The sequence below is a fragment of the Peromyscus leucopus genome, chromosome 5 (assembly GCF_004664715.2).
Source record: "Peromyscus leucopus breed LL Stock chromosome 5, UCI_PerLeu_2.1, whole genome shotgun sequence".
Taxonomy (NCBI): domain Eukaryota; kingdom Metazoa; phylum Chordata; class Mammalia; order Rodentia; family Cricetidae; genus Peromyscus; species Peromyscus leucopus.
The window spans coordinates 60,156,992-60,180,006 of NC_051067.1; positions in this window are offsets into that span (position 1 = coordinate 60,156,992).

Consider the following 23,015-nt stretch of genomic DNA (forward strand, 5'->3'; position numbering starts at 1 on the left):
CCTCTGCAAACCACTTTGTCAAGGATTATCTTGGTTTGAGCTAACGCAAACCACTTCTAAGATAATAGTCCTATCCCAGGCACTTTGTCAAACACAAAATTTGGCAATTGTATAACATTGCAGTAGCTCAAGGCAATGGTGGCTCTGTAAACAAACACGAGTTTCACCAACATATTAAAAAAAAGAAAAATGGGAAAATGAGATATTCAGAGTGGATGTTGGAAAATCACTGCTATGTCAGCTCAGAAGATAACACATGTACAAAAGGCTATGTGCAAATCCAGGAGTGACCTAAGAAGGCCCTCATAGCCTATCCAATGTTTGCTTTGAAGTTCTGTGCAAAAGGGGAAACGATGAACTCAACAGGATAGTTTAATACTGCACGAGCCTTGATGATGCACCACTAACTATACACAAAGCCCCAAGCAAAGACCAAAATATGACCTACATTAAACATTTATGTTAATTCCTATCCAATCATTCATGGACCATCAAGCTATTAGAGCAGAGACACCCATGGCTGCATAGGGCAAAGGATGCCCTGCAGAACTCATACACAAATACACTTCAAGAAAATAAACATAAAATACATTAAAAATGACAAAATCTTGGTGAGATGAACACCTGATTTACATAATCATCACATTATATTATTAAATGTCCAGCTTAATAATACAACAAATTCCAAACTGTATAAGTTAATGAAACCATAAGATACAGAAAGACACAAAAAAAGTAAAAGCCAATATGGTATGTATACAGAGGAGGGTTGTTTGTGTAGGGTGTTCCTAAGGAAACAAAGACAATGGATTTACAACCCAAAGACATTAAACCAGTTGCTGTAAAAAAGAGGAGAAAGTAAACCCTGCTTATAGAAATGAATAAAAGTATAAGAAGGAGGTATTGCTAGAAACAAGCATTAACACAGGTATATAAACTGATTAAGCATTCAATGAGATGACTCACATTTAACTTTTTGGAATTAACGATTAATAATTTACAATTAAGATCCTCTAATTGGAGAAATGGAAGTTAAACAAGATGTTTTTCTTTTTTTTTTTTTCCCTGACCCTCAGTAAGGCAAAATAAAGTGGATGAATATGCTTATTTGATTTGTGTAGTATCAAAGAAAAGGAACTAGAGAAAAGGACAGAACATTTGAAAATGTCTTTGTGAAAATTGTAATTATATATATATATATATATATATATATATATATATATATATATATGAGATTTATAAAAAACTAGGTAGTTTTAACTCAACATTCACTCAGAGACATCATAGTCAAAGTGTTGAGAGTCAGAGGAAAAGTTTTACCAGCTGTGATCAGAAACATGACTCACCTGTGTGAGACATCATCTTCAAGTATGTCAGGTCATGTGTTATCAGAGATTATGTATAGCAGATGGTGATGGGGTAACATATTCAAAATCCTGAAAGACAATGACATCAATGAAGAATCCTATGAAGAACTGTCTTTAAATTCACCCAGTAACTTTAGATATCTCAGATAAACAAAAGAAAGAGGATCATCTAGCTGACAGAATTTCTCTATATGAGATAATAAGGTGCATCCTTAGGTTGGAATATAGTGAATCATACAGTAAGGGAAGCTTGCTGTGTGAGTTTCTTGTTACTACCTGGGGCATATTTTTAAGTATATCCTGTAAATACCTGCCTTTTAACTGAGGAACATATCTCAACTATATTCCATGTAATTACTGATAAATGAAGATCTCACACATGATCTTACCCTTTGTTTTATATCACATCTTTTGGTTCTTCTATTCTCCCATAACTGTCATTCTTTATACTATAAACTAATTTTAGGATACCATATTAATTTCTCTACTAATTTTATATTTTGAGTTATTTTGCAAGTGATGCTTTTTGTATTATGATAAACATATTAGTATATAGCAGTCTTGTTTTTCTTATTACCAAATTAATATTTGTGTGTGTGGTATACACACATATTCATATGGTGTGTGCATGTGATGTGTGTGCACAGGTATTCCTGTGGATGCATTGTGGAACCCTGAGCTCAATATTGGATGCCTTCCTTGATTGTTTCTCATGATAGTCTTTGAGACAGGGTGTCTCATTGAATCTAGAGCTCATGGGGTGACAGGCCAATGAGCTCCTGGGAACTTCTTATCCCCACCTGCCACTGAATGCCCCAACCCCCCATTCTTTGTACTGGTGTTATAGTCATTTAGCACTGTAACCAAATTTTACATGATGAAATTTTAAACCCAAACTCTAGATTTCATGCTTCCATGGCAGTCACTTTTTCAACTGAGCCACCTCTCACTAAACTCCAAATCAATTATATTAATAAAATTATTATTTCAAAATAAACCTATTCCTTTCTTTCTTTCTCTCTTCCTTCCTTCCTTTCTTTCTTTGTTATTAAAATTAAATAAATCATATACTTACCATTTTCACTTTTTCAACACATTTTATAATTGTTGCTTTCCTTTATAAAGATGTTCTGTAAATCAAGTAGGAGAACCAAAGAAAGGATGCATATATTTATGTAACATTAATCTGTTTATTTGTTTACTCTGAATGATGCTTTTTTTTAAACTTTTGTGTAACAATTTATTTACAGATAAAATGTTCCATCTTGGAGGGAAACTCGTTAAGATGAAGGTTGTTATTAAGGGAGGTGAAACATTGCACTCTGTAAGGAAGCTCATTAAAACTCCAGGAAGAAAACAATTCAGGATTCTAGCTAGTCTTTTTCTGTACCACCAGCCAGCTCCCTAATCATGACATGAAGACTTATTATTAATTATAAAAGCTCAGCCTATAGCTTAAACTAACCCATTTCTATTAATCTATGTGCTACCACGTGGCTCATGGCTGTTACCTCTCTTCCTGCATATCGAATGTTCTTCATCTCTTGGCATTTTCCCTTTCTTCTTCCCAAGCATTCTCTCTGACCAGAAAATCCTGCCTAGATATTGGCCATTTAGGTTGTTATTCAACCAATGTGAGTGACACATATTCACAGTGTACAAATATTTCACCCTTTTGTCTAAATAAAAAGAAAAGGTTTTAACTCTAATGTAATAAAACTATATACAATAAGAAAAATTATCAGATATTGTCTAAATAGAAAGGAAAGTTATTAACTTTAACAAATGTAACTATATATAATAAGAACAACTATCTATTGATGTTATATTTACCAAGTCCAGTCCATTTGTATTTTTTAAATTTTAAAAAAGGAATTAGCATTTGGATCTTGAATATTTTCAAAAGCCCTTGAGTCAAATACTTGGTAGGCATCCTTTGGTTATCTAGGCAAGAGGTAGGTCCTTTAGGTTATGGGTCCTGGTGAAAAGAAGTTAAATCATTGAAGGTGGACTCTTGGAAGTGATTTTGGGGCTTCCCTATTCTCTTTCATTTTTGGCTACTAAAAGGTATGATTTCTGCTCTAAATGCTTCTTGCCAGGATGTATTTTATGCCTTACTATTAGCTCAAAAACACAGAGACAAATAGTCAGTCTGAAACTGTGAGTCACAGTGCTGTGGAATGTTCTGTATGCTGTGAATGTGTTGTTCTGATTGGTTGATAAAGAAGATGGGTGCAATAAGCAGACAAGGAGAATTCTAGGAAGGAAAAACAGAACTGAGGAGTGTAGTGGGTAGCCTGTCCAGTTTTGACCTGGAAACACCACCCCCATTAAAGCTTTAGTAACTGTCACGCCTACAAGGTGGAGCCGAGAGAGGACCCCTGAAGACCGGAAATCTGGATGGGCTGACTCTCTTGGTTCCTGGATCCTGGACACTGGAGGTAGACGGAACAGAGTTCTCCAGAGAACACAGCTGGACTGCATTTCACCTTTCCTAGACCCTGTTACCTATCCCTTCACTTGTAAGTTACCCCATAAAATAAACCTCCCTTTTAACTATGTGGAGTTGCCTTAACCACTAGAGGAGGAGATACCAGCCCACAGTCCTGGGAGCAGCATGTAATGGCACACAGGTAAACACATGAATACATGGTAACATATAGATTAACAGAAATGGGCTGAGTTTAAGTGTAAGAACTGGTTAATAGTTAGCCTGAGCTAGCTGGAGAGATGGCTCAGAGGTTAAGAGCACTGATTGCTCCTCCAGAGGTCCTGAGTTCAATTCCCAGCAACCACATGGTGGCTTACAACCATCTGTAATGAGATCTGGTGCCCTCTTCTGGCCTGCAGTCATACATGCTGTATACATAATAAATAAATAAATCTTAAAAAAAAAAAAGATATTTCAGGAACTGACCTACTCTGGTGATGGGATGGCCAGACACCCTGTTAGTTGTGCCATAAACCCCATCCAAGGAAGGTCTGACGAATCTGGATGCAGACATCCACGGCTGGGCCCCTGGTGGAGCACTGGGAGTCTAATTAGTGAGAAAGAAGAGGGTTTATATGAGCGAGAATTGTTGAAGCCAAGGTTGGATAAAGCACAGGGACAAATAGCCAAATGAATGGAAGCACAGGATCTATGAACCAAAGGCTGAGGGACCCCCAACTGGATCAGGCCCCCTGAACAGGTGAGACAGTCACTTGGCTTGATCTATTTGGGAGGCAGCTGTGTGTTGGTGCCGGGTCCTGGGCTCGTTGCATGAGTTGGCTGTTTGAATCCTGGGACCTATGCAGGGATGCTTGGCTCGGTCTGGGAGGTGGGGACTGGACCTGGTTGGACTGAGTCTATCAGGTCGATCCCGGTCCTAGGGGAGACCTTGATCTGGAGGAGGTGGGAATGAGGGGGGGGGGGGGGGGAGGGGGGAGCGAGAGTGGGAGAACAGGGGAATCTGTGGCTATTATGTTGAACTAAATGATGTTGTAAAATAAATTTACTAAAAAATAAAATAAAAAAATAAAAAAAGAATAAAAAAAAAGAATGATTCAAGAAAAAAAAATAGTTAGCCTGAGCTAATGGCAGAGTGTTTTAATTAACAGAAGCCTCTGTGTGTTTACTTGGGTCTGAGCAGCTGTGGATTGGGCAGAACACAGAAAAACCTTCAGCTACATCACTGTAAACCTTTTTTTCTTTCAGTTGATCATCTCAGGCATATCTGTTGTAGAAAAGCATCTGAAACCTAACCAACTTGTGATGGTTCATCAAATTGTCAATTGAGTGGATCTGGAATCAACTAAAAGACATGCATCTTGGAAAGTTTGTAACAGTATTTTCTGAATTGAGGGAGAATATCCTCCCCCACAGTGGACAGAACCTTCTAACAGCAGGCCAGATATAAGGAGATCAAAGGGAGCCTTTGCCTCCTCACCCTCATAGTCTGCTAATGAATGTATCTATACTGTTTGCTGAACTGGAACTCATTTTTCTCAGCTTTTCCCAATGGACTCAAGACCAGTGACTTTCCAGTGATCCTCCAGGTCTTCATTAGAAAATTGGAACTGACAAGCATCCATCCAGCCCTGTGGACCAAGCAGCTTCCTGATTCTCAGCTTCTCCAGTCGTGACTACCTGAATAAATTCTTGTAAGCCAGTGGAACAATATGGCAATATGTATTCATTCTATTGGGCCTGCCCAACTAGAGAACCCTGAATTACAGAGGTAGTTAAGAAATGAGTAGAAAATTCAACAAAAATAGGTATTTCAAGATCAGTCTTTGGAAAAACCTCATGGAGATACACAATAGGTAAAATGGAAGGACAAAGTGAATATATTTATTGATAAGTTTCTCAAAATATATTGTGTCTGTAATCATTAAGGAATTTTGAGCCTTCAAATACACACACACACACACATATATATATATACATACATACACACACACATATATATATATACATACATACATATATATATATATCCCATGTGAAGAACTCAAAGGTTTATGGCTTAATTGAGTCAGCAATAAGACTTTCGATACTATGCGCTAAACTCTAAATGTGACAAAACAATAAGCAATTAATCTTGTCTTATGCAGGGTCGTTAGGCTCGGTCTGGGAGGAGTGGACTGGACCTGCCTGGACTGAGTCTACCAGGTTGATCTCAGTCCTCAGAGGAGGCTTTGCCCTGGAGGAAGTGGGAATGGGAGGTGGACTTGGGGGAAGGGGAGGGGGGCGGGAGGGTGGAGAACAAGGGAATCTGTGGCTGATATGTAGAACTGAATTGTATTGTAAAATAAAATTTAAAAAAAGAAATTACAGACATAAAATTTATAAAGAAAAGAATTAAAATCTTGTCTTTGAAAAGACACCAACACTCCTTCTGATATCAGGTTACAAGTGAGGGTCAGTTACCTTTCTCTTTATGTAAGTAGTGAAAGTGATACCTCAGTTTTCTAAATAATACTGAATTTCACATTCCTTTCAGGCTTGAATTAATAGACAACAACCAAAAAACAACAGTTTGGCAATCTGTCAATTTATTCCAAACAGGTATCTGTCAGCATACCTGTGGCACCACCAGCGGAGGATCTAAAATTATATCAAAGTGATTGCTATTCTGCTGCAGGAAGGGGAAAACTAAAACAATATTATTATCTGCCTTGTGAATTTGTCTAACTTCAGAATGTTAAGTGAGAGGTAATAGAAAAAAATATGGATTACTTTTCATCTTACTGTCTTCTTGGACTACAAACACAAACACTGTTTCTTGGGTGTTCTAATGGATTATTAATTTGCCACTAGTTTTCTGAATCACATAAGAAAAGTGTCCTGTGAGTTCTGAGTGTTTAAGAGAGTAATGTCTCCATATTGGTTGTACTAGGATAACACATGAGTATGTATTATCCACTACCTCTCAACACGGTCATCCCAAGATGTATTCATTCTTGAGCAACAGAGCCCAGGTTTCCCCTCATGAGGAGTCTCAAATTTATTATTATGAAATGCCATAGCTTACTACATATTGATATAATCAAAGTCCCATCATTGATTTTACCCTAGCCCTTACTTGAAATGTCCATGTGTCTTTGGAGCTGGAGAAGTAAGACATAGATGGGTACTATTGCACACACACACACACACACACACACACACACACACACACACACACACACACACAGTGGAGGATTACATTGGGAAAAGTGTTTTAGCGCTCAGATAAAAGGTCTTAGAGAAATGGAAGGCAGCATTACCCCTGGTTCTCTGTGCATATCTCTCACATCACATCTTCGAAAGGGACTTTTTAAACAAGAGTTTTTAATTCTTTTATACCAGACTAACATATTCTAGTTTAGCAACAATTTTTTATAAAGGGAAGAACTAGATTTTATATTTTGTAAAATTTCTCAGTGTTCTGTGGTATCTCTATGCATTTGTTTTTACTGTCAAAGATTTGTGACTTTGATGATAAATTTTGATTTATCATCAGTAAACATTTGTTTTGAATGAAAGTAATAGATTTGAGAAGACGGATAACATTACATAGTCTGATGAAAGTCAGTAAAAGGTAATGACTTATATTAGATAATAAAATGTCTTATGACTACATGAGATAAAAGTGACAGTGACATGATTCAAATTCTCATTTCTAAAATCTTCAGTGGCATTATGCCTCTGTCTGTCTTTCTTTTCTTTCACAAACACCCCTTGCTTTCACTTTGCATGCAACACTAGGGATTTTGGAAGGAAGAGGAGCAGCTTGCTGATATGGGATGACATTGAAGCCAATGTGCCTGTGTTCTGTTAGATCCCAGGCTAGCTGATTTTATATGTACAAACATACATTTATGTTTACAATTGCATCTGTATTCATAGTAAAATGTAGAGTCATTTGTATGTAATAGTGTATATATATATATTACTATTAATAGATCTTACCTATATATGATATATATATGTATGTACATTACAGTCCACCCAGACGTGTGTATGTCCCAATGATATAGAAGAATAATAGAATGTATAACTAAGGCAATGTATTTATTAACATATATGTTTCATTATTGATGCTTATATATTCACATTTTTATAAATATATGATATAGCTTTATAGTAATATACAATATGTATATAACTGTATATTAAATTATCTATGCATATCTGTGTGTTTGTTTGTAGATATGTGTATGTGACCTACAACTTAGCACAACATATAGTACACAATAATGTGTATTTTTTAAAATTTAGTCTTCTCTCATACATTACATTCTGACTGAAGTTTTCCCTCCCCTGCCCAGATCCACTCCTGCTCAGTTTCCCTTCAGAATAGAGCAGACCTCCCAGGGCTGTCAACTGAACACAGAATAATAAGGTACAATAAGACTAGGCACAAACCCTCATATCAAGGCTGGATGAGGGTCTCAAGAACAGCCAACAGAGTCAGAGAAATCTCAACTCCCACTGTCAGGAGTTCCAAAGGAATGCCAAGCTACACAACCATAATCTATACGGAGAAGGTCTAGTGCAGTCCCATGTAGGTTCTGTGATAGTTGCTTCAGTCTATATCACCCCTATGAACCCTGCTTATAAATTCCAAGAGTTTCCCTTCTGTATGTTTTTGTCTGACTTCTCTGTGGTGTATGATGCCAGCTAAAATTGTCAGTGCAATGACATCCAACCAAAAGTATGGGAAAATATTCTGCTAATTTTCTGGGTCTTTGATATCAAACCAGAGTCTGAGCATTACACAATTGTCTTGTTTTGAGAAAGAGTGAGAATATTCATATACACCACAACAGAAGCACAGAGAGATGCAAAGAAAGCAGTTCTTAATACAGACTATTAGTATCAAGTATTTCTCACATAATACGAGGAATGTCTCAGATAAGTTAACAACAATAGAATTAAGCCTAAGGAATATATATGTATATCTATGATAGAGATGATATATTGATATATGATTGTTATAGAAATACTGATGATATATAGATAGGTGGTAGATAGATAATAGATAGATAGATAGATAGATAGATAGATAGAGTAGATGATAGATAGGAAGACAGGTAAATAGAACATTTTCTCAAGGTAAACATCTTATTCTTTTCTCCTGACTCTGAAATATTTTATTTTCTAGTAAAAATGAGGTAGTACTGGCTGAAGAGATGGCTTAGCACTTAAGACCCCTGGCTGCACCTCTTCAGAAGACCATGATTAGATTCTCAGCATCCACATAGCAATCCTAGCACACAACCACATAAAGCTCCAGTCCCAGGGAATCTGATGGCTTTTTATGGTTTCTGGGAGTACTAGGCACACATATGTTACACAGATATACAGGAAAAAACATACACATAAAGTTATAATAATGCATTAAAATGATGCATTTTAAAGGTTGCCAATCAGATTAATCATCCCTCCATTAATATCTCAAATGTTTCTCTTATATGATTTGTTAGGTATAGAAAGGTAGAAGAAAGTAATTACCACGAATAATGTTTAAGATTTTATCTGAGAAAAATATGCACTTTTACTTTGCCTTAAACAGAAATGTCCACTTTTGATTCTCCTGGGCCTTCTCCCCTGGTGTACCCCTTGCCTCTCGCTAGTCTGTTGCTTTTGTCAATTTGTTAATTTCTGTTAAAAGGCATTTGCTTTGAGATGTAAGAAGCTCACAGCATTATCTTATTTAGTGGATAACTGTGACTCATAGACCATCACAGGAGATGTTGCAAAAGAAGTAAATATCTAGGACTTTCAGTCAATTTAGTCAGAACCTTCATACCATTGTTTCTGACACTAAAATGTTTAAGGGTTTAGGATAGAATCACAGAAAAATAAAAATTTGTCATCTCTAAGGATATTTTCCTGCATCACACAATGTCCACAAAAGTTTAAAAATTCACAAAGCAAAATGTAACTTCATAATTGCATTATTTGGGGAAATATCATTCAAAGACCTAGGGTTTCAAGGATTTATAAATAATAGAACCAGGTTTCAGGTTAGAATTTTCAACATTATAGAATAGTTTTCCCTTACTTGCATATTTTCTGTGGTTTCCCTATATTTGGGGAAGACATTTACCAAGTGGGAAAGGAGATCTTAGGGTTTGTACCTGAGCTTAGGTTACTTCACCTCTGACCTTGGTGAAGAGTCTGGGAAAAATCATATAACTTCTTAGGTTTCTCTGAAAGAGTGTATTGTGTTATCACATGGAGCTCTGACATTTCCATCTTGTTCACTAGCCTTCCCCTGGTGTTGTGTTATCACATGGAGCTCTGACATCTCCACCTTGTTCACTAGCCTTCCCTGGTGTTGTGTTATCACATGGAGCTCTAACATCTCCACCTTGTTCACTAGCCTTCCTTTGGTGTTGTGTTATCATATGGAGCTCTGACATCTCCAATTTGTTCACTAGCCTTCCCCTGTATCTCTATTCAAAATGCAAGCTTCTCTTATTTCTACATGCTGCCCATGAGCAAGTCAATCAATGATATATGCTTGTTAATCTGCTCCTTTCTGTACATTTTTAGACTATGTGAAGCCCTTTGATGGAGGCTCAACACATTTAAATTCAAGAGGTCTGTGCAGAAAATCATTTCAGGTACACAAATCTCAAAACACTTATGAGTCCAGACCAAAGACTTGCATGAGTCTGTTTTTTACTTGCCTCTGGTGATCTTTTGAAGATCCCTAAATCTTTCTTGTGACACCGGGTCTGCATGTTTGTATCTCTGGTTCTCTTGTGACTTTTTATGAAATTTGCCTCAGAGGCTCTCAATACACCTGTAAGGAACATGAGTGATAATAAGTCTAGCAGCAAAGACATTTCTGAAAGGAATAATATTTGACTGTTTTTAAACTTTGAATATCATGAATTTTCTGTTAAGTTGGATTTCTGAACATATTTTAAAATAATTATTAATCACTCTGAGTCATCTTTTGATGAAAAGAACAAAAATAATATGCTTGTATTTAAATAGCATCATACTAAATCTCAAAATTATTATAAATAGCTGTACTATCTATTAATGAAGTACAGGATGAAGAAATCAGCTGGAAATATTTTTTAAATTAATATTAATGATTTTATATTATTTATTAATATGGCTATTATATGTCAAAAAATGGTATAAATTGAAAGAAAGTGATAATTAAAGTGCTGTTGATATCTGTATGCTATGAATGTGTTGCTCTGATTGGTTAATAAATAAAGTGCAGATTTTCCAATAGCCAGGCAGGAAGTATAGGTGGGACAAAGAGAAAAGAGAATTCTGGGAACAGGAGGGCTGAGTGAGGGGACGTTGCCAGCTGCTGCCATGAGAAGCAAGGTATAAAGCATTGGTAAGCTACGAGCCATGTGACAACTTATAGATGATTAGAAATGGATTAATTTAAGATATAAGAACTAGATAGCAAGAAGCCTGAGCCATTAGGCCAGTTTAAATAATATAAGCATCTGTGCATTTATTTGGGTCTGAGTGGCTGTGGGCCCTGGCAGGACTGGAGATAACTCTAGCTACATTAAAGTATTTGGAAAGTTATTCTTATGCATAACACTTGAAGCCTGTTATAGCAAAAAGATACATAACCATATGGTAGAGTTATTGTTTACCTTCTAGTAGACAGGTCTAGTTTATTGTATTTGTTTTTTTTTTTTTTTAACATAACTTTCTTCTTTTTTGGATTTATTTATTTTGCATACAGTGTTCTGCCTGCAGGCCAGAAGAGGGCACCAGTTCTCATTACAGATGGTTGGGATCCACCATGTGGCTGCTGGGAATTGAACTCAGGACCTCTGGAAGAACAGCCAGTGCTATTAACTGCTGAGCAATCTCTCCAGCCCCCTAGTTTACTGTATTTGTAATGAGTAGATATTGTATAAATTATTTTTCTAGTACTATCAGCAAAACAATATTACTACCAGTAAGGAATTTTAATTCTTTTCTAGTTTACAGTACTTATACATTTTTGTTTCTTAAATTTTGTATTTATGTAAGTGTGTGTGTTTGTATGTGTATTTTCATGTGTATGGGTGCCCTTGGATGCCAAAAGAAAGGGTCAGATCCTCTAGAGCTAAAATTGCAGGAATTTGTTAGCTATTTAACATGGATTCTGAGAATAGAACTCATGTCTTCTTCAAGAACAGTGAATGCCTTAATCATTGACCCATGGCCCCAACCCTGACATTACTTATTCTTGATTTTTTTAGCTAACGTGTCATGATCTATTTAGTATAAAAAATTAGAAACATTCCTTGTTCCCAAATATTTGTGGTCTAATTGAAAAGACAATAAAATAAAAAATTTACATAAACATAAAATGCAATCTATCAACAATTTGCAAATAATTTTAGGAGCCCAGAGTATAAGGGGCCAAGAATTGCTGATGAAGACCCCAGACTCAAATAGTATACAGAAACAAAGAGTGTTTATTCTACAGAAACAACCATCATGCCAGGTAAACCACATGTACAAAATGGTGACCTTCCGAGGAGCATGCAGGCTACTTTTAAGGGGAATTCCAGGAACAGTTAGGTCATCTCAAACATGATTGGTTAAACAAGCAGCAGTTATGTTAGTACATTTTTGATTGGCTGAGGTTTTAGTTTTTCCATCTTTGGACATACTTGGGAAAGTCTGGGCATGTTTCAAGAAGATTACAGAAGCTGTCCTTTGGTCATCTCCTTGAGATACTGTGGCGGATGGCTTAGGCCTTGTAAGTGCTCTCTCTCTTGTCCCTGCTCTCAAGGGTGTCATCGACTAATGGACCTTTGTTTGGAATAAATCTTGTTTGCTAAAATTTAGATCTGATTGTAAAATGGAGGAAGTTCAGACCTCTTAAGAGTAACACAAAAACACTTCAAGAATCCAAAGACTTCATAAAAACAAGAGTCTCTGACCTAAGCTTTGAAACATGCTGTACTCAAAATTCAACAAGGTATGAGATCAGTGACTAGTATACCTAGAACAGTTGAACTTTCAACAGGATGACATAGAAAACCCATGGTGGAAAGAAGAGGTCCTGGGCAGATACCGAAGGGAAGGAAAGAAGCCAAAGTGAAGAAGTTATTTGAATGTAAAGCTAAACTCAATAGATGATTTATCATGTGCTAGATAACCTAAATTCTCCAAATATGAGTAAAACATACAAGGCTAATGACCACTCCCCCGCCCCATTACTTTTGGATAAGTAATTGGGTACCATAACTGAAGAGAATGAGACCAGCAGGAATAATGTAGTTAAGAAATCTGAAAAGAAAGCATCTTCAACAAATGGTGCTGGCATAACTGGATATCAACATGTAGAAGGCTGCAAATAGATCCATATCTGTCACCGTGTACAAAACTTAAGTCCAAGTGGATCAAGGACCTCAACATAAATCCAGCTACTCTGAACCTGCTAGAAGTGAAAGTAGGAAGTAGTCTTGAATGCATTGGCATAGGAGATCACTTCCTAAATATAACACCAGTAGCACAGACACTGAGAGAAACAATCAATCAATGGGACCTCTTGAAACTGAGAAGCTTTTGTAGAGCAAAGGATACAGTCAACAAGGCAAAGCTACACCCTACAGAAAGGGAAAAGATCTTTACCAACCCTACATCTGACAGAGGACTGATATCCAGAATATATAAAGAAGGCAAGAAATTAGACATCAAAAAGACCAACAGTCCAATTAAGAAATGGGCTATAGAACTAAACAGAGAATTCTCAACAGAGGAAACCCAAATGGCTGAAAGACATTTAAGGAATTTCTCAACATCCCTAATCATCAGGGAAATGCAAATCAAAACAACTCTGAGATACCACCTTATGCCTGTCAGAATGGCTAAGATCAAAAACACTGAGGACCCTTTATGCTGGAGAGGATGTGGAACTTGGGAAACTCTCCTCTACTGCTGGTGGGAATGCAAGCTTGTACAACCACTTTGGAAATCAATATGGTGCTTTCTTAGAAAATTGGGAATCAATCTCCCCCAAGATCCAGCTATATCACTCTTGGGCATATACCCAAGAAATGCTCAATCATACCACAAGAGCACTTGCTCAGCTATGTTTATATCAGCATTGTTTGTAATAGCCAAAACCTGGACACAACCTAAATGCCCTTCAACTGAAGAATGGATAAATAAATTGTGACACATATACATAATGGAAGACTACTCAGCAGAGAAAAACAATGACATCATGAGGTTTGCAGGCAAATGGATGGATCTAGAAAAAAAATGAACCTGAGTGAGGTAACCCAGACTCAGAAAGACAAATATGGTATGTACTCATAGGAGGATACTAGATGTGGAACAAGGATGACTAGACTGCTACTCACATCACCAGTGAGGCTACCTGGAAAACAGGACCCCAAGAAAGACACGGGGATCACCCAATGACGGAGAAATGGATGAGATCTACATGAACAGCCTGGACATGAGTGGTAGCAATGAAGGGCGAGGGTCAAGGGAAAGAGAGGGGGAGATCCCACCTGGATCAAGAACAGAGAGGGACAACAAGGAATAGGAGACCATGGTAAATGAAGACCACATGACAAAAAAAAAAAAGAAAGAAACAAAGTGCTAAAGAGGGCAACAGAAATCCACAAAGATACCCCCACAAAAGACTGCTGGCAATGGCCAAGAGACAGCCGGGACTGACCTACTCTGGTGATGGGATGGCCAAACACCCTAATAGTTGTGCCAGAAACCCCATCGGAGGACTGAGGAATGTGGATGCAGACATCCACAGCTAGGCCCCTAGGTGGAGCGCTGGGAGTCTAATTAGCAAGAAAGAGGAGGGTTTATATGAGCGAGAATGTTGAAACCAAGGTTGGATAAAGCACAGGGACAAATAGTCAAACGAATGGAAACACATGAACTATGAACCAAAGGCTGAGGGGCCCCCAACTGGATCAGGCCCTCTGAAGAGGTGAGACAGTTGATTGGCTTGATCTGTTTGGGAGGCATCTAGGCAGTGGTACCGGGTCCTGGACTCATTGCATGAGTTAGCTGTTTGAAACCTGAGACTTATACAGGGACACTTGGCTCAATCTGGGAGGAGGGGACTGGACCTGCCTGGACTGAGTCTATCAGGTCGACCTCAGTCCTGGGGGGTGGCCTTGATCTGGAGGTGGTGGGAATGGGGGGTGGGCTGGGGGGAAGGGGAGGGGGCAGGAAGGGGGAGAACAAGGGAATCTGTGGCTGTTATGTAGAACTGAATAGTAATGTAGAACTGAATAGTATTGTAAAATAAAAGAAAAAAAAAGAAAAGAAAAAAGCTGTGCAGATTCACCTAAAAAAAAAAAAAAAAAAGAAATCTGAAATGACAGAGTCTGGGGAAAATAGTATTTATGAGTCAGGTGATCACAGATACTTTTTAGTTGCCATTCACAAGAATTAGGAAATTAGGGGGGGGGAAGTTACACATGGTTATAAATTCAATGCTAAACTGTGCAAAAATGAAAATACTTAAACAGAAAAAAATAGGAAGTGTTCATCCTAGTTAAGTTAAAACAAAACATGGAAAATTATCACAAATATATGGAGAACAGTTCAGAGTAAGAAGGTGAGGGATATAAAGCTAAAGTCTTTTTTTTTTTTTTTTTTTTTTTTTTGGTTTTTCGAGACAGGGTTTCTCTGTGTAGCTTTGCGCCTTTCCTGGATCTCTCTCTGTAGACCAGGCTGGCCTCAAACTCACAAAGATCTGCCTGCTTCTGCCTCCCGAGTGCTGGGATTAAAGGCGTGCGCCACCACCGCCCGGCCAAAGCTAAAGTTTTTTTTTTTTTTTTTTTTTTTTTTTTTTTTTAAAGATTTATTTACTTATTATATATACAGTGTTCTGTTTGCATGTATCCCTGCAGGCCAGAAGAGGGAGCCAGATCTCATTACAGATGGTTGTGAACCACCATGTGGGTGCTGGGAATTGAACTCAGGACCTCTGGAAGAACAGCCAGTGTTCTTAACCTCTGAGCCACCTCTCCAGCCCCAAAGCTAAAGTCTTAATGATAACTTAATGGCATGTGGTTCTATTTTATACTCTTAATATTGGAAATACACATAACATATTCAATAAATATAAGACTTAGCATCTTGCCAATTGAATAGTTTCAATATGGTGAAATACAAGTTGAAATACGTTGTGTGATGCTATTCCTGGAGAGATGTGAAGAAATGTTGATTCACTTCAGATAGAAAACCAAAAACAAAGTAGTCCAACTTGGTAACCAATAAATTTATTGGGATTGTTTATGGGAGTATGAGTGAAAGATTACTTATGGAAGCATGGATGACTCAAAGGGAACTATACCAGTGAAATCCAATCCCAGCATGGATGAACATTCACAGACACTGGAAATCTGAGCCCTCTGCATAACTAGTAGGGAGTTTAACACTTGAGAGTCACTTACTACCAGTCATTCTTGACTGTATCACTTTGATGAAGGTGGGGAATAAGGGTAATTGGGGGCTTTTTCATATGGTAAGTTTTGTGGACTTCCTGAAACTTTTGAGTTGTTTATTTCCTGAGTCTTAGTTAACCTCCTGCCTGGATGGAATGTTTCAACTCAAAAGAAATTACTGCACAACAGACTCAAATTTTGATACAGAATGATAAAAAAAAAGCAAATAAAAAAACCCAAGTTTAAATATGCCTGAAATACATTTAAACAAGGGAACAGAAAAAACACCATAAATTCAGAAGTCATCTATTGAATGCAATAAAAGCATTCTAAAATTTTATTCACCAAGTATTTTTATTTTGATAAACAATATTACCATTGAACTATGAGTCTCAATTATTTTCTTGGAACTTCATAGGAAAAAGTATGTTAAGTGTTTTCTATTCTGACTTCTTTATTGTCTTTGACTCAAGTATGTATCATGTATGTGAATCATCTTCATGTAAGGTCACAGATGGAACAGGACAATGTTTCTACTCAACTAGTCAATTCTAGTTTGAAATATATATATATATATATATATATATATATATATATATATATATATATTAATCACAAATTGATGTACACTCTTGTCCAAGGATTATATCCTTTAGATTTAGTATGTTGGATCCTGAATCTCAAAGTGATGGTATTAGATGAAGAATAAGGAAATTTATTATTATGACCATGAGGATAAAACAAACATGTTTTGAATCAGTGTCTTTATTTAAAATAAAATCCCACAGATCTAGCTTGCCTCCTTTACCACTTAAAGAATGGATGAGAAGTCAGATATGTACAAGGTGATAGTCCTTCTCCATATTGGAATTCTTAGATTCAAGAAACTGTAAGTAACTTGTTTTGATTATAAGCCATTCAGTCTACATTATTTTGTTATAATAAGCAAAATCAATAAGGTGATAGGTATTTATTTTCTTTGAATCAATTTTTAGGGTCATGACTCTTAAGTAAATTAATTTCTTTTATCTCAAAGTTATTGCTGCTGCTTCCATTGTTCAAATAAGCTTGTAATTTGAGGACATTATTTGTTAGCTGATTAAGAAATAAGCTGATAGCATAAGATAATGAAAAGAGTGAGTTTTCACTCTCCCTTATATTTTAATAAAAGCTCTTTGTAGAGTATTTCTCATATGTTAATTAGTAGCTGATTAGTGGAGCTGCATTATGAACTACTTGATTCACTTTTAATATATTGGCTATTCAATATTACCACAGCTAATTAAACATGTGATTTCTTCAACTAATTATTATTATCTAAAGAATTAAGAAGTAAATTCATTGCACCCAACAAGACAAATCATTTAGAGAGTGGAAAAAAAAACTCTTATATCTACCACCCCTAACATTTTCCTCTTCACAATTTTCCCTATCTTCACAAACATTCCTTTGTCTAGAATATTGAAAGTTTACTGACTTGGGGGGGCATTTGAGACAGTACCTTTGATAATCAACTGTGCTGATTTGTGAAATTAAACATTTGAAGGAAGTAGCTATTTTAGGAATTTAAGAGATGATGAGGGACCAGTAAGCTTCCCCCTCTAACCCCCCAAAAAATGTAATCACATTATAGGTCATCAACTGCCACCAACTGGTATCATCTGGGCACCAAGTATTTAGGTGCTCAAGTACATCTCATTAAACCATCACATTTATTTAAAGCCTAGTAGTAGGTACTCATTCCTCATCAGGAGTCTCAACACACCTGACTCTACTTTTTCTTCTTCCACAGAATTTTCCACCTTTCAATATGTTGTAACATGGTCTTATATCTATTGTTTAATGGCTCATGGCACTGAAAACAATGCTTTAAAAATTACACACCACCATTATAAGTTGGTAACAATAATCATGAGGAATCAATGTTTATTTTTGTAAAGTGCTTTGAAGACTGTTTTCCTCAAATAAATACCATTAAAGAAATTAATAACAGAGGTAAATTAAAAAAACATTTCAAAAAGAAAGGTCTTTGATAAGACATTGATAGAATGGTTGGATGTGTTGTTCAATGATGAGGTCATGTCCATCATGTATGAGAAGCTTCATTGCAGAAGGAGCCTAGACAAGGCTTTACCACAAATCCCACCACAATGACACTAAGATCTTCTGAATCTTGCTGGGCCCTTAGTCAGACATGCCATGTGACTTCCTAAGAATACAAGAATTAATTTCTTTCATTTTCATTCTGTTAATTTGACTTTATGTCTTTTCAAATTCAATCTGTTTACTGCTGTTATCTGAATTTGATATTTAGATCATTGGTGGGCATGCACCAGTGATAACATCTTTACTGCTTAAACATTCATCAAGTACCTTTTATAGATCAGACTACACTAAATTAGAGACATGTGCTACTACCTTCATAGTGCTTGCAGTCTAGTCAGAGAAGCAAAGGATAAAATGATGAATTATGGTATATATTATAAATCAATAGACTGAGCACAGCAAATAAGAATGTCGTATTTGTTGGCTTTGCTTACCAAAGGAAGTCCCTTTTATGTAACTCCTGTTACGCTGCTTGTACAATTGGAAGAAAGTAGTAGGTAAAAAAATTCAATAAAAGGCTAAAAAGAAAAACAAGGGTGAAGACCAGAGATGAAGATTTCTTTGGTTTGTTCATGGATTCGAATGAAGATGGGTATAACCAATTCCTACTGGGTATGTTGGATTATGCAATAGGAGAGTGGGAAGAAATAAGACAGAGATGTTGCCTTAGTATTTTACAAAGGAGTAGAGATCAGTGAAGATGGGGAGGAGGCTGGGGAGATATTTTTCTAAAGTGCATAAGGTTTTCCATGGAAACAGCAACAATGACAACAAAGCTTCTATAGCAGAGCAAAGGACTGTGCAAACAAGGAAATGTGAGCATGTGAGAGAGATAACATAAATGGGACTGTTTAAAAACACTCTAGTAGATCAGGACATGCACACCACCATGAGGAAAGGGATTAATTCCTTTTTAACGAGAATTAAAACTCTTCTGAAATTTATTAAGATTCCTCCTACATGGAGAATATCTTTGGTAATTGGTAAGAAAGTATACAGGGATGATCATGTGCATATTATATTATATTATATTATATTATATTATATTATATTATATTATATTATATTATATTAATTATATTATATTATGTTATGTTATATATATTTCATATCTACAAATGTGTAGATATGGCTGAGGATATCTCATACCTGTGACATTCATAGTGTAAATCCGTAATGCTCCAACACCACAGGTCATTTTATATCCCTTTCTTAACTCAAATAGATTTCTTGTTACTCTAGAAACTGCACTTTTGGACTCATGTAGTTACAATATTCATAGCTCACTGACTTAACACTTAAATAGCATTTAATATACTCATGATGTGAAAATTTCTAAAGATGTATGCAGTAGTTTTAACAATACCTTTGGCTTGAGAAATCTCTGGAAACTCGCCCATCTAGTAATTATGAGTATTACTTCCCACCCTGACAGAACATTATCTATCTCTACCAATCTTATCAGTAATTATTAAGCACATGTAAACTGATGCAGATATTCCCATGTCTTATTCATACTTAATTATTTTCTAAGAGTGTATTTTTTCAATTGATATCCATAGTCTTTGGAAATATTCAGAAAGTTTTTCTTCTAAAACTATTTTTCATGCTTTCCTTTTTTCCTTCTAACACAGGGAGGGGTCTTTTCTAGAACTTTACCAAAATAAGCTGATGAAGGAATAGTAGACAATCTTCATATGTATGCATGGAAGTGAATTCCTAATTCTAACTGTTGGAGGATGGGTGCTGACAGTCCAAGTTGTTAAATAATAAATAATCCAACTAATCATTTACAAGAATGTTTTCTTCCCTGATAGGCTAAAATCTAACTCATCTCCTAATAATATCAATCAATCCCCTGCTTTTCTTGCTCTGTTCTCTAGAAAATATTTGACAGTTTGAAAATGCTGTAGGAAGATAAAATTGTCTTTTTCAGGGGCAACACTTTTAGAAAATGAAAGAAGACTCAAAGAAATACAAACTCAAAAACTACGACACTGTACACTATAAAAGATCATGGCACCAGTACTTAAATGAGATCTTTCTGGATGTTAGGCCATACTACAACACCTATGAACCACGGCAATGACCAGAATGGGAAGACATCCATGAAGATGAAATAAGTGGCCCTTACCTGTTGGTGGCAACCAACAGCTCTCTAGTTGAACTTAGGGCCCACTCAACAGGAGGGCAATTCTTCCGGGCACTGCAAACCTAGCCAGCTTCCTGGAGCTAGTGACGTCATGGACCTTACTGAAGAATCTCCTACCTCCACTTTGTTAGACCAGCATAATTCCTTATTACATCCTAATCTTATCAGTATACCTACAAATACGTGTAGCTGCCACAAAAAAAGATGGTTTATAGAAAATGAAGACCTTCACAGGAACCCACAACTAGACACAATGCAGAGATGAACAGACCATGGGGAGACCAACCACAGTGGATACATTCACATAACAGCTCCTACTTCTATGGAACATCAAAGAAGCCAGGGTAGACAGAATGTAAGAGACAGAATAACAGAGAGTCTTCAGTGAAACAGTCTCTTAGAAATGGCTACATGAGCAAGACTAGAACAAGGGAAATATCAATTGACATGTTAATGTGGAAGGGAGCAAACTTCTTGGGGGGTCCCTTCTAAGCAATTAATGACTGCTGAGAGGAGGAGGATTGCCCTCTCCTAGGCATGAGTCTCCTTATTGCTTGTCAAATGCAGAGTGCTCAGCCCTGAAACCATATACATTCAAACAACAAAGATGGACTAAGCATGTTGTAGTTATATATTTATGCATACACACAGGCAGACAGAGAGACAGCACACACAAACACACACGCACACACACATACATATATACACAACATATATTGTATGTAACAATAATAATCAAAGAAGAAAGTTATCGATTTGAAAGTGGGGATCATGGGAAGGACTAGAGGGAAGGTAGCTGGGAGTGGCTAGAAGGAGGGAAGTGATATATTTCAGTTGTGAACTTTAAAAAAATAAGATAGAAGAAGTTTCTAGAAACAAATGGTGTCTTTTTGCAAACACACCAGTGAGGTGCCACATACAGATCTGAATATATGCAGTGAACAATTGGAAACAAATTAACTTTAGGGTGTCCATTTTTTTCTTCTTTCCCCTCTTTTTCTTTTTTGCTCTTCTTCTTCTTCTTCTTCTTCTTCTTCTTCTTCTTCTTCTTCTTCTTCTTCTTCTTCTTCTTCTTCTTCTTCTTCTTCTTCTTCTTCTCCTTCTCCTTCTCCTTCTCCTTCTCCTTCTCCTTCTCCTTCTCCTTCTCCTTCTCCTTCTCCTTCTCCTTCTCCTTCTCCTTCTCCTTCTCTCTCTCTCTCTCTCTCTCTCTCTCTCTCTCTCTCTCTCTCTCTCTCTTCATTTTCTCCCATCTCTTTCCCTCTTTTGTTTCTTCAAGAGTGACAAACCAGTCAGTGGACTGACACTAGGAAGACTTGGGCTGTTTGATCTGTAGAGAAAGGAGATATTGACTTTTCAATATTGACTCAAATTTGTATCTTTCTATAGGTTTGCAGCTTGGAATTTCCCTCTGCAAAGTAGTTCTCCAAAGCATGTTTTCAGAAAATTAGAAGTTTTTTGTGTATTTTACAATGCTAATAAGAAATATTAGTTAATTTAGTTCTTTAAGGTAATTATATTCAAATGGTAATTTTTATATTCATAAAATTGTTTTTTATTTTTAAATAATTTTCTCTGGAATATCTGAAATCTACTGTTGAATATGTAACTTGTGTCAGCCCCTATGTTCAATGTTGAGGGCCAAAACAAATGTCAGTATTCTGAAGGCAAGCAAAAGCTTCCTGCCTGTGGGGACATTGATGAGTTTTTATGTAGTAAGCAAATGACTAACATATAACATTTGAATTGGACATATTGAATCAAGTAGAAAGGAAATTTGTCTTGGATCAGAATACTATGTAAATCAGTCTAGTGTATAGCAGCCAAGTGAGACTTCTATATGTCTAATCATGTTGGTTGTCTTATTGGTGGAAAACAGGAAGAGTCTTACTTCTTCATCTCTTTATCATACTAATATTGTCATAGAGTCTCTTGGCATTAGCTGGACTCATTTGCATCCCAAGAGTCATTATCTGCAGATATTACTATATTGAGGATAGAGACATTAAGGAATGAATTTTGATGTAGCACAACATTTAGTTCACATCACAGAAAATTTCAAATTTCACAAATACAAAAGAGTATGGGACCTTTGAGGAAAAACACTACTTGAAAAGTTCTACTCATTTTTACCATGAGTTTCTTAAGGCAGGAAACAAGTGATGCTCTAGCAACAAGTATAAAGTAGATGAAGAGACAGTGCATAGGCACAGCATGGGACAGAGATATGCCTTGATTCACATTTGTTCACTTCCTGATAAACTCATCATAAGCTGACAACAAATCAAATGCATTTAATGTATTTAACCTAGCCATAGATTTGCAACACTGTACACTGTTACCTTGTTAGTTGTTTTACCTTATAGATCTTTGCAATCCCAAAGCATTCCCAGAGAGCATCATACCACATATTGCTAGTCTGGGTAAAGATGAAAAAATTAAACTTTCACCGATATTTTAACTAATTCACAGTGCTTTCATACCATATTAAAATATAAAAATCATAA